Source organism: Pecten maximus, chromosome 1, assembly GCF_902652985.1.
Source record: "Pecten maximus chromosome 1, xPecMax1.1, whole genome shotgun sequence".
Lineage (NCBI taxonomy): Eukaryota > Metazoa > Mollusca > Bivalvia > Pectinida > Pectinidae > Pecten > Pecten maximus.
The window spans coordinates 50,904,992-50,916,360 of record NC_047015.1 but is presented as its reverse complement, the minus strand read 5'-3'; positions in this window follow the sequence as shown (position 1 = coordinate 50,916,360).

The window sequence follows — 11,369 nt, the reverse complement described above, 5'->3', positions numbered from 1 at the left end:
CCCGTTTTACTCGTGTAACACCTATTGTACAAATTGAAAAATAAAATGTTCAAAAAAAAAAAAAAAATTCCCAACACCAAGTTATAATAGTCATAATATTTGAAGGTCAGCAATATAGCACAAATTATGTATCCGTGGGAACTGGACCTTTAAATACCAGCAAATGTCATTCTCAACTGCCCGAGGAACGTGCAGCCAGAGCTGCCATTTTGTCGATAACATCTTACACGTAACATTTCTGCGCTATCGTATACTCATTTAGAGCCGGGTCTAGTAGAACACAAGGGGTATTTTGATATAGACAGTCTCGTTGTTTCAGCGGTAAAAGACAAAGGTTAAGGAGGAGTTCTGCCCAGGATTTCATTTAATTTCTCTACAGCAGATGTCTCATAATACACGATTTCGTTGTATGTGGAGTTTATTGAATCTTCTTCAAGGAACACCACAGGGCACGTTCCGAGACTCGAACTAGCGACACTTCGGTCTCATTGCCCTGCGCCTACCACTTTACCATCGCGGTTCCATAAAATATTCTAATGTGTTTCAGCTTGATCAAATAACAACATACCATTGTCGTAGAAATTATGGATGATTGGTGAGCTGAAATGTCAAATCTATTAATCTAACTTTATATCAAATATGGATTCACCTTTACTGTTTGTTTTGAGAAACTGATCTGATGTTGAAATGTTGACTTTGGCGACGTCGACGTAAGAAAAATAACCCTATAATCTCAATATTTTGGTCTTTTGCGTCTCCCTATCCAGAGTTTGACATATTTCGAGATTTTCGTCGCCTGCTATGCTCAACACTTTAAACCATTAGCATCTCTATTGAGTCTTAGAGGGACGAAACAGCTGTATCAGGCAGTTTAATTTATTTTGGCTCAACTGTATCTAGCTCTCGATTTATATGCTGAATTGTGCTAATATCATGCGTGTTTTTGTACGACTCTTCACAGCTTTTCGTCAATGACAGACATCATATTCCTGTATGTATAAACATTAAAAGTTCATTATATATCTCGGGTTTTCTGTCGCCTTGACGAGCGTCTTGTGTATCGAGTAACGATTTATAGAACATCATGTCAAAACACTTTTTGAAATCTGTTTTTGCATTGAATTATTCATTAAATGATAAATTCTCTCAAATATCTTCAAAGAAACTATAACGATATTTCTACAGAAGAGAAACTTTTCGAATGCATTTCGATGATTTTGTGCAAAATACAAACTTGCTAAAAAAGGGGCAAAAAATCTAGGCAATATATATATAATTGCTGTGTATTAACAAAAATATCTTTTATGATATTGATAACGGAAACCAGTTTTATTCATAAAACACTCCTTAGCTTTCTTAGAGCAAATGTAATGTAATCAGACAAATCGAGACTATAATTGCAAGAAATGAAGGACTACATCTCTTGAGATTTTTCTATTAAAATGCAATTTGTTTCTTACCTAACTCGTGACTGGGGAATTGGACTGAGTTCAATGAGATTCCAAAGACGTTTTCATCAGAATTTCAACCCTTGTGTACGCCTATGACGTCTGATGTCGCCTCTTTGGCGCCCAGCGAAGAAACGAGACCCAATCGCAAGCTAGAATCTTCATTTGCCCTTTCAAGTGGAATATGTTAAACATGAATAGGTGACAACATGCTGTTTCGTGGGGTGTTGAATCTCGAAGTCAAAGTGCTTCATCCTATGTCACGGCGAGATAAGACGCGACTGACCTCATCATGACGTCAACTCAACGGATATTTTTTCATCATTGACTTAAGGGACTATGTCACTTCATCTGGATAGCATATTTATAACTCTCCTCTCCCGTTGAATTCGGAAGGGGTAGGGCGGGTTAAAATAGGTGTTACAAATACGTCACTGGGACCCTTTTTGAAACAGCAGAGTTTAACCGTAGACAAGTGCAATAACAATAAGTGCTATGAATGAACCAAATATATGTTATAGGTATTTCTTGAAATTTATATATGTAAAAAAAATAAAAAAAAAAATACTCATAATGAGAATTGAGAAGAAAAGAAGGCTAATCTGATACGGGGCGTGTATTTATTTGTCTATAATGTAACTTAAAGTTGATTCAATACGCAACAGACTACTCATAATTTGGTTTGAATAGCACTGGTATTTTTTGAGAATCACAGCTAGACGCAAAACTATAATGTCCAGTTTCCCAACATGACCATTTTCGCTGGTCACTAAAATCTGGACGAGAGTCGTTGGTTTAATTAAGATAGATAATATTTTCTTAGCAATAAGCTCGTAGGAGGTACTCAACATTGAAGTGCTGACAACACTTCAGCGACAGTCATCTTAAAGGTAACACTTTCATCCCTTGCTTCCGCGATTTCTTATCGTAGGCAATGAAGATATTGTCACTGGTTTGACAATTCGATGACAGGTTGTTGACTTTTCATCAGTCCTGGTATTATTCCAGCCCACTTCATCCCAATCGTGTCAGTTCTTGGTGAATTTGATCATCAAACCCGGGAGATGACATGGCTAATAAACTCCTTAGTCGGTTTTTCATGTTAATTTTTGTTCCGGATCAACGAGATGAGTTTTATCAATCGAATTCAATGGATTATACAGACATTCGGTTTAAACGGTATTCAATTGGACGCTGAAGCTGAGTAAAATATCAACAACATATAAAAAAAATTGCATACTTGACAAAATACACAAGTTCGTGGTTTCTTGGTTTCATCATATTGTGCCGGCCACGCAATCTCGGGCCAAGGTCCGAGGTGCGAGGTTCGACCCTTCCTATCCGTGGCAGTTTTGTTTCTCGTGAATCTGAGAAACGGGCCGGTGAGTACTGTCGTGGTTGTGTCCTTGGACAAGACACTTTACCATAATTGCTCTAGATGGCATGGGACGGGTCTCTCGTGTGTTGCTCAGTGAGGTAGTCACAAACTACTACAAGAAGACCCCTACCTTAAAATAACCCTGGCTGTTCATGGGCCGATAAAACAAAATTACATATTGTACCATGATTTCTCGGTTCTTACTTTGACCCCCGTCCCTTGCCATTAGATTCTCAGGGTTAAATGTTACCGTAAACACAAAGAAGGTAATAGCAAGCGAAGATGTGTAGTGTATGAAGTCAATTCAATAACTGGGGGAGGGTAAAATGGTTTTTTGCTAATTCGCTTTGACTTTGAAGCCGATTTACTATCATAACCCACGATGCGTAAGGAAAAAAAAAAGTTTTTCATGGTCTTTGGGTATTTCTTTAATATTTCTTTTGAACAACACACGGAAAACCTGTCTCTTTACACACTATTTTACCTATTGAGTAATGATAGATTGTTCAGATATGACACAAAGTTCATCGAGGTTATGACCAGTTTTGTGAGATTAATGACTATGAAATTGTTCAACTGAATGACGCCGAAATCAGCCCACTTTGTGGCTGGTGGCAAAAAACGTACCAAAACGTGTATCTCTCATTAAAACAGTAATATATGTCCTGAGGTAGGAATCTGTGTGATTCCCACTATCGGCACAAATAATCTCTCTTCTTTAGCATCTTCTGTCTGAGTCACAGGGGGGATGGGGGTCTCGAGGTACGACCACGTGGCTTTGCAACACAGGCTTTTCTTATTGAAAGTCATACGAGCGTATATCATACGTAAATCACTGATAAAGTTTGAATATACAAATACTTAACGAAAATTAAACTTAAGAGGTCCTACAGTGTGAAAACACGAAGGCAATTTAGGAAGGTGACGTCGGTTCACAAGACAATAGAACTAAAATTAAGAACGGCAAGTCAAGATGGAGAGAAAAAAACTTTGTTCCTAAAGGTATATGCTTGGATTATTTGCAAATTCATTGCGCCAATCGGCAGTAATAGCATCAATAATTATCAAAAGGCTTCCATTAAGTTTTTTTTCTGTGTTAAATGCATACTACATGTACATATAACCATAACTTCCTGGATAGGAATTTTGCTTAAATCCAAATGATTAAAACATTGAAAAATAATCAGCTAGATACGATTCGCTTCATAACAGTAATCAGATGAAAAATTATTAAAATCAAATCTATATGTCATTTGTTTAAACCCCCCCCCAAAAAAAAAAAATACAAAAAGGACAATATAGCATTTTAAAGTGTTTTTCTTTTCACTTATTTGATTTCCTTTTATTTAAAAATATGTAACAAAAAAAAAAAAAAAAAAAGATGAGTGTACACATCATAGCATGATACACAATACATATCGGTATTCCTTTCAAAAGTGTCAAGAACGATTGTTACACCATGTGCTGGGTGGGCGCGTACCAATTCGTGAATGTCACGACTATCCTGTCAACCTTAAATATCAAAGTTTATGCTTTGATATGTTAGCCGATACACGTAGTTTATATTTCCTTAATTCTGTGCACTTTTAAAATGCATCCATTTGTCAACGAGCCAACTACAATATTATTACGTCACAACTGATTAGCTGTGGATTGTATCAATACCATAAACCAATAATTCAAAATGTCTGTCAATACCTGGATTAGAAACCCCTTTGAATACCGCCCTAATTTGCCAGGTAGTGACGAAATACTGACAGTGGTTATCGACAGATTATGTACTAAGTAACCTTAACTACCTTAGGCTTCTACCACGTATGGGATATCTGTCGAGGTATGTAACATCGTAATATCAAACTACTCCCAGGTGAGAACAGGTAGACTAGAATCTTGTATTACAGAGAAGGGATGGAGTGACCTCGTCTCGCAGTCACCTTGAGAACATCTATGACAGTTACCGGGTAGTTTTTGTGTTAACTAACACGAGGTCGCGTGGGAGTTTTCCTTCCCACTATGAATCCCCTCCCACCACCTGTACTGGGATGGTAGGGGGAATCTTCAATTAATATCACATTCCATATAAATCTTCAAATTTATTTTAGCATCAACATGGCATTTATTTCTAGTGTCGAATAGCTACCATTTAAGAATAATTATACAAATGTCTGTAAGATATTATCGTATGCTTTTGAACCTGTGTGTTCCTTTTTAGTTTACAAGGCCTATGATGAGGAGCTTTGAGATGATAACTAGTTGTGGATTTTTGAGGTAGAAAACAATATGTTTATCTTATCGGAATCTGTGATGCTTTTTAGTACAAAAACATATTTGTTATAAAATGGCTTTTAGTTATAATAAAGGTATTAGTTTCGCAAATAATTACATAGAGATTAGCGAAACGATCATATGGTGCAGAACCTGTCACAAAAAACAAGTATACAGAAACTCCAATCAGCGCAATTAAGGTTTTACCGAAAGGATTTCAGTGCAAAAAGTGTTAAATGTGTTTACAGTTTTTGGAATATTTTGTGATCTTATGACAATTAAAAAATTCCATATACTTTTTGTTAAATGTATTGTCACACTAGTATTAAGTAAGGAAATTGAATAGCAACAAAAACAAATTTCCTTTTTATTTCTTTATTTACATCTATGTATAACATTACTTATATGTAAATCAATTTATATACGCCGACGGACAAAAGGCGATTAGAACAGGTCACTTGAGACTTTGTCTCCGGTGAACCAAAAAATACAACCCCATCTTTTAGATACAAAATGTGAAACAATTAATATTTTTATTGATTCTTTAATTAGCAAGGCAAGGAAGTCAGGTCATTATAAGTCATTTTGTTTATTTGATATACTTACTGAAGTATGTAACAGCATGGTCAGAAAATACAGCAGGATGGTGTGCCCGGCCATAATGACTTATTGAAACATTGCAGACCACATAGGTTTATCACTATTCAAATGGTACAGTGTAGTTGTCTAGAATAGGCAGATAAAACTGGCAGACCCTAGGGGGATATATATATGAACCTTATCAAAAAGGGTTTGATATATTCTTTTGGCATTGGTTTTATTTTTATTTAATTTAATTCATTCACAAAAAAAAAAAAAAAAAAAAAATTAATATACACTCACAAAATAATTCACATTCATGGAAATATGTCCAGTTTCAACTAAACATGACCGAAGGTTATTTATAATCCAGTATTTTTTTTATCAGCGTTGATAGATACACGTTGTACTGATTTCACTAAGCTGTGTTCATTAAGTTAAAACGCTCTCTTTATCGCCACCTTATCGATGCAACATTACATAATTACAGATACAGATAGTTGTCATATAGGGTTGGTTTGGCCGTAGGCGTTTTAAGATAAATAAAATTGTTCTTTATCTAAGTGTGTTCCTAAGCACGTCCCGTCGATCGAGAACTCTGCCCATCCTAAAAATTATATTATCACAACACTGCTCCGGAACACAGTCTTATCAATACTGGCACGGGACTTTCGTTAGGGACTTCCACCATCCCGCGGCGAAATAACTATAGCCAATATCGGTCCATGACGAAGACAATTATACTGTACTTGTAATAAATTGTTGCCAAAATCGTGTTACCTGAAATCGCCCAGAATGGAACTTGTGTGCTAGATAACGCAACAGTTTCTGTTTAATATAGGTCTACCGGTCTATATATATTCCGTGAATTTTCTGCTTGCATTCAACCCTAACTTTGTTTCGCTTTTAACTGCATATCTGCATTTTACATTTACCGCTACATTGACCAATCACATACTTCAACTTGACCAGTAACGCCACCTGTCGCGTCATATCCGGGGCCAAAAGAATATTATACGGCTATGTCGAAAAAAGCGCTATTGGAAGATCAGCTTTATTAATTTTAAAAACTATATAAAAAGACTTTCCTTTAATTACCAAAATAAAAAGTGTCCACGGCCATGTTTTTTGAATACCTCGATCCGTGCAAATCAATACCATTACATTTCGCTGGATCCTACAAGAATGTATGTAAAAGCTCGTGTGAGCAGAACACCATTCGGCATCACGTGACTCCATTCGGGTTTCTCCGTGTAGCATTAGTTACAAACATCAAAAGAGGTCAGCGTGTAAACATATATTTATAGATTACCTTTTAGAGCATAGACTCTTGTATTATTATATCTTAAACCCATATCACTATCCATTTAAAGATACATGTATCACCGTTTAAAGAGTATAACAATTTACAGTTATAGTCGCTTTAAAGAATCATTGTCGCATCACCAATAGGCACAACGATTTTGGGGCCGCGGTGGTCGAGTGGTTAAGGTGTCCCGACACTTTAACACTAGCCCTCTACCTCTGGGTTGCGAGTTTGAAACCTACGTGGGGCATAGTTGCCTGGTACTGACCGTAGGCCGGTGGTTTTTCTCCGGATACTCCGGCTTTCCTCCACCTCCAAAACCTGGCACGTCCTTAAATGACCCTGGATTTTAATAGGACGTTAAACAAAAACAAACAAACAAGTACAACGATATACTCAAATTGTTCTTTCACTTATTGATATCTTATACAGAATTGATATACCGTCACACATATATTCCACGGTTGACTTATCACCAGTTTGCATGTGGGTAAAATCAGATTGATTACATTTCTATTGTCATGAAAACCTTTGTGATATGTGTAACGAAAAATGTTGTTAAGATATCTAAATCGATGTACAAGCGAATAACACAATGAAACAGCTAATATAGTGATCATTATCTTTGGTTTGCGTGATGTAATGTTAAAGATCTATAGCGCATTCAGTCTTTTTTCAAACATAAAAGAAATATACATGCTGTTAAAATCCATTAACCTTGTAACTGTGTGTGAAAATGTCACTTCCTTAAGGGACGTATGGGATGAAAGTAAGAATATCTTAAAAAAAAAAAAAAAAAAAAAAAACAAACACTCCAGTAAATAAGCAATATGAATACGAAATACTATCAATAAGCACAATATCTACGTACCATACAGGAAGTACATGGTGGAGAAAAAAAGTGCCAAAGTGTTGTAAAGATTTAAGATGATTTTCAAAAAATGCTGCTGCTGCTGCTGCTGCTGCTGCTGCTGATGATGATGATGATGGTCACTATCGGGTCATAGATTGAGAAAACAGTTGTATGATGGAGGTTCGTGTTACTTTTGTTAGTAATAGCACAGTCAATTTCTAAATTCATACAAAACACTTGTTTTCGCTTGTGTTTCTTTTTACAACATTTTAATATAGAAGCTTTTTGAGTAATATGTTTCTAGTATGTAGGTAATATTTTTACTTATCTAAATCATGAGTTATCGATCTATGTTCGTTTGTTTCATGGGAAATTATTCTTTATAAAATATTATTCATGATGGGAGAATGTTGAAATTTGACTCACAGTTTATTTAGGGTGATTGTTAAGGACGAGTTTCTGATTTTTGATAGGGAAACAGGATGTACGATATGTTATCATAACTTCATGGTACACCTAGTCTCTATGTGTCATAATGGTAACCCGTTTGGAATTTTGAATAAAACTCTTCACTCGTTGCATCATAATATGTTTAATTTTAGAAGCTGACACATCAAATTTAACATTTTACAGAAGCTGTTGAAAAACGATCATAGTGTCTCGTGCGTTGAAAATTCGAAAACAATACACATGTACACGTAACAAAGCTAAACAATGAAATGTCAAATAGCAGAATCTTTTTTTTCAAATGATGAAGGTTATGTTTATGACTGTCCATACTTGTAACACGACAATGCTTATAATGTTTACGCCAAACAATGATACGTCTAGACTACCAATGTGCTCCTATAAAATTAAATATACACATATCAATATCTAAAAATATTTCGATTTTAAAGTCCTGTCGTTCCATTTTGAACAATAGGTTCCAGTGATCCGTTCTGTTTGGCAACACAGAATCCTCATATTTTATTGTAGACAACAAACATATATTATCAACGGCTAATCCACGTTATTTAGCATTGTTACTGGAAACAATTATTAGTGACAAAACAATGAGGTACTGCAGTGCTCTAGTCTTACACAGGTTCCAACAAAAGCGACAGAGAAGACCGGCAAACAAACAAAACCGTGATTCTAACTCAAAATTGGTAAACGAGGGTAAAAAAAAAACAACAACAAAATATCAATTTGCTTGAAGGTCCTTGTAACAGTTCAAGGAGAGAGGAGAGAGGAGCTTAGCAATAGCTCAATGAGACAAAGACAAGATGTTTCGGAAGGATAAGCGATTTCTTCTCCATCGACGACACCCGTAAATCTCAACCAAGATCCTACTTACGATTTTACCTTTGGAAACCGACCTGAATACGAAAGATCTCATCCCTTCACACAGCTCGGAGAAAACAATTATAATATGCGCCGTTATGATATGCTTGTCAATAGTCTCTGAGTATTTTACCAAGAAATTCTCCCGTTCTGACATTTATAGTCTATATGAAAGACACAGCTTTTGATTGAGAAACAAGCATGCTGGATACTGCTAAAGCAATACATGTCCCCTACCGGCCTCTACTTTAAAAGAAACATTGACCTTGACCTTTATCAAAAAACTCTGAAACTCGAAATTGATCTGTAGCTACTCATACTGAAGTTACATACCTTCACCAGCATACCTTGAAGCATGGCTGAGAAAAGATGGACGGGAGAGGAAACATACAGTCGATCACAGGTAGGGGGCTAATAAAACAAACAAACAAACATCCTATCGATTATAGACAGAGAATCCTTAAATTGTTTTCCATGGAATATCATATCTTAGTATATTCTGTCATAAGAATGTAATATCACTGGTTTTCAACGGCAAACCATTACATAATATATATCTCTTTTTCAAGATAAAAAAAGAGATACACAATCACTTCACGGAAAAGTAGAAGAATCAGTGCTATTGATAATTTTTGACGTCTTATGTACGTCTAATCATGTTACATTGACAACAAGATAGTATCGTTTTGCTCTGGCTGCTCTACGCATGTTCAGCATTATTTTGTTGTTGTTACATGATATGGTTGGCTAATGAAACAATACAAATCTAAAAATAGAAATTTATGCAGTAAAACAACCACTGAGTATACCTTCTTTCAATTAATTTTCGTGAAAAGGAAGCGCTGCTCTGATTGGCCAATAAGATATATTTCATCAATAGTACTATTACACCACTCTAATACCAGTTCTAGTGATAAATGTGTAAGCAGTGACAATATAAGATTTTTTTCTTCTTTTTTTCATCAGATTGATAATTTCTGATATTTCACTGGTAAAAATGCAATACGTGATATCCCTCAGTGCCATTGCAGTTATTTGCTAATTGTAGGTTATAAGCATGACGTTAAACTATCCAATACCAATTTTCGGACCGTTTACGAGTGGAGGTTGATAATTTCACACGAAATCTAAAGATGCGATAATTAGTGGATATTTACCAACAAACGTCATTTGGTTTATAAATAACGGGGATAAAGAAAAAATAATAATAAAACAAGCAAAAAACTTCCTAATTCCTGGGCAAATTAATGGGGATTTGATGAGATCGTGACAGTGAACGGTTAATAAATTGTTTACTTGCACGCATGTTCCAAATCTGAAATATTTTTGTCGATGTAATGGATCAAGACAAAGTAAAGAGATGATGATATTCATTCAGGTAACAACAGTGCGAATCTATGTACTTAAACACAAATTGTCAATCAAAGTTCTATATCCGTATACGAAATCTTCATTTTTGGTATACAGTGTATATCACTTGATAATTAATTAAATGTCATTAGTCTTTCTAGTTTTTATCAAAATTACCAGTATTAAAATAAAATGCCCAATCTTCGTCATTTTGTCTTTCCTGAACTGATGACATAGCCACATGCGCCAAATTTACTACTTACCTTGTGAACTGGTGGTACATTCTCTACTCCTTTTGTTTATTTCGAAAATTTTGATACTATTTGCAAGTAATGCTTATAGTATGTTTTAGTTAATCAAGCTGATGGGTTCGCATCTTACATACATTTTCTATTTTCAAAGCAGGAAACGTGTCTGAAAAAAATATCTAAATCATGAAACTTTCGCTATATAAAAGCTTTCATTGTTTTCGTGATTGATATGGAGCCACGAATATAGAACAATACAATGCATATTGTTGTATGTGTTATTGTTATATTGTTGTTATAGGGGCTAAACACAAAAATGTATACCCATGAAATAATCTTAAATCACCTGTCCACGAAAGTTAATACACACGAATAGTAAAGATAACCAGAAACCACAAAAGGATAAGGAAAACCGGATGTGAGGTTTGAAAATTTGAAGAACCAAAAACATTACATGGTACCACAGGTGATGTATTTTGTTCAAAATAGGGAAAAAAAAGACAAAATAAACTGTGAACAGCAATAGGAGTGCCAGAAGGAATTAAGAAGATACCACCTGCTGGTTGCTTAAAAACAGGACAATAAAATGATAAAAAAATCGTTATTTATCACACGT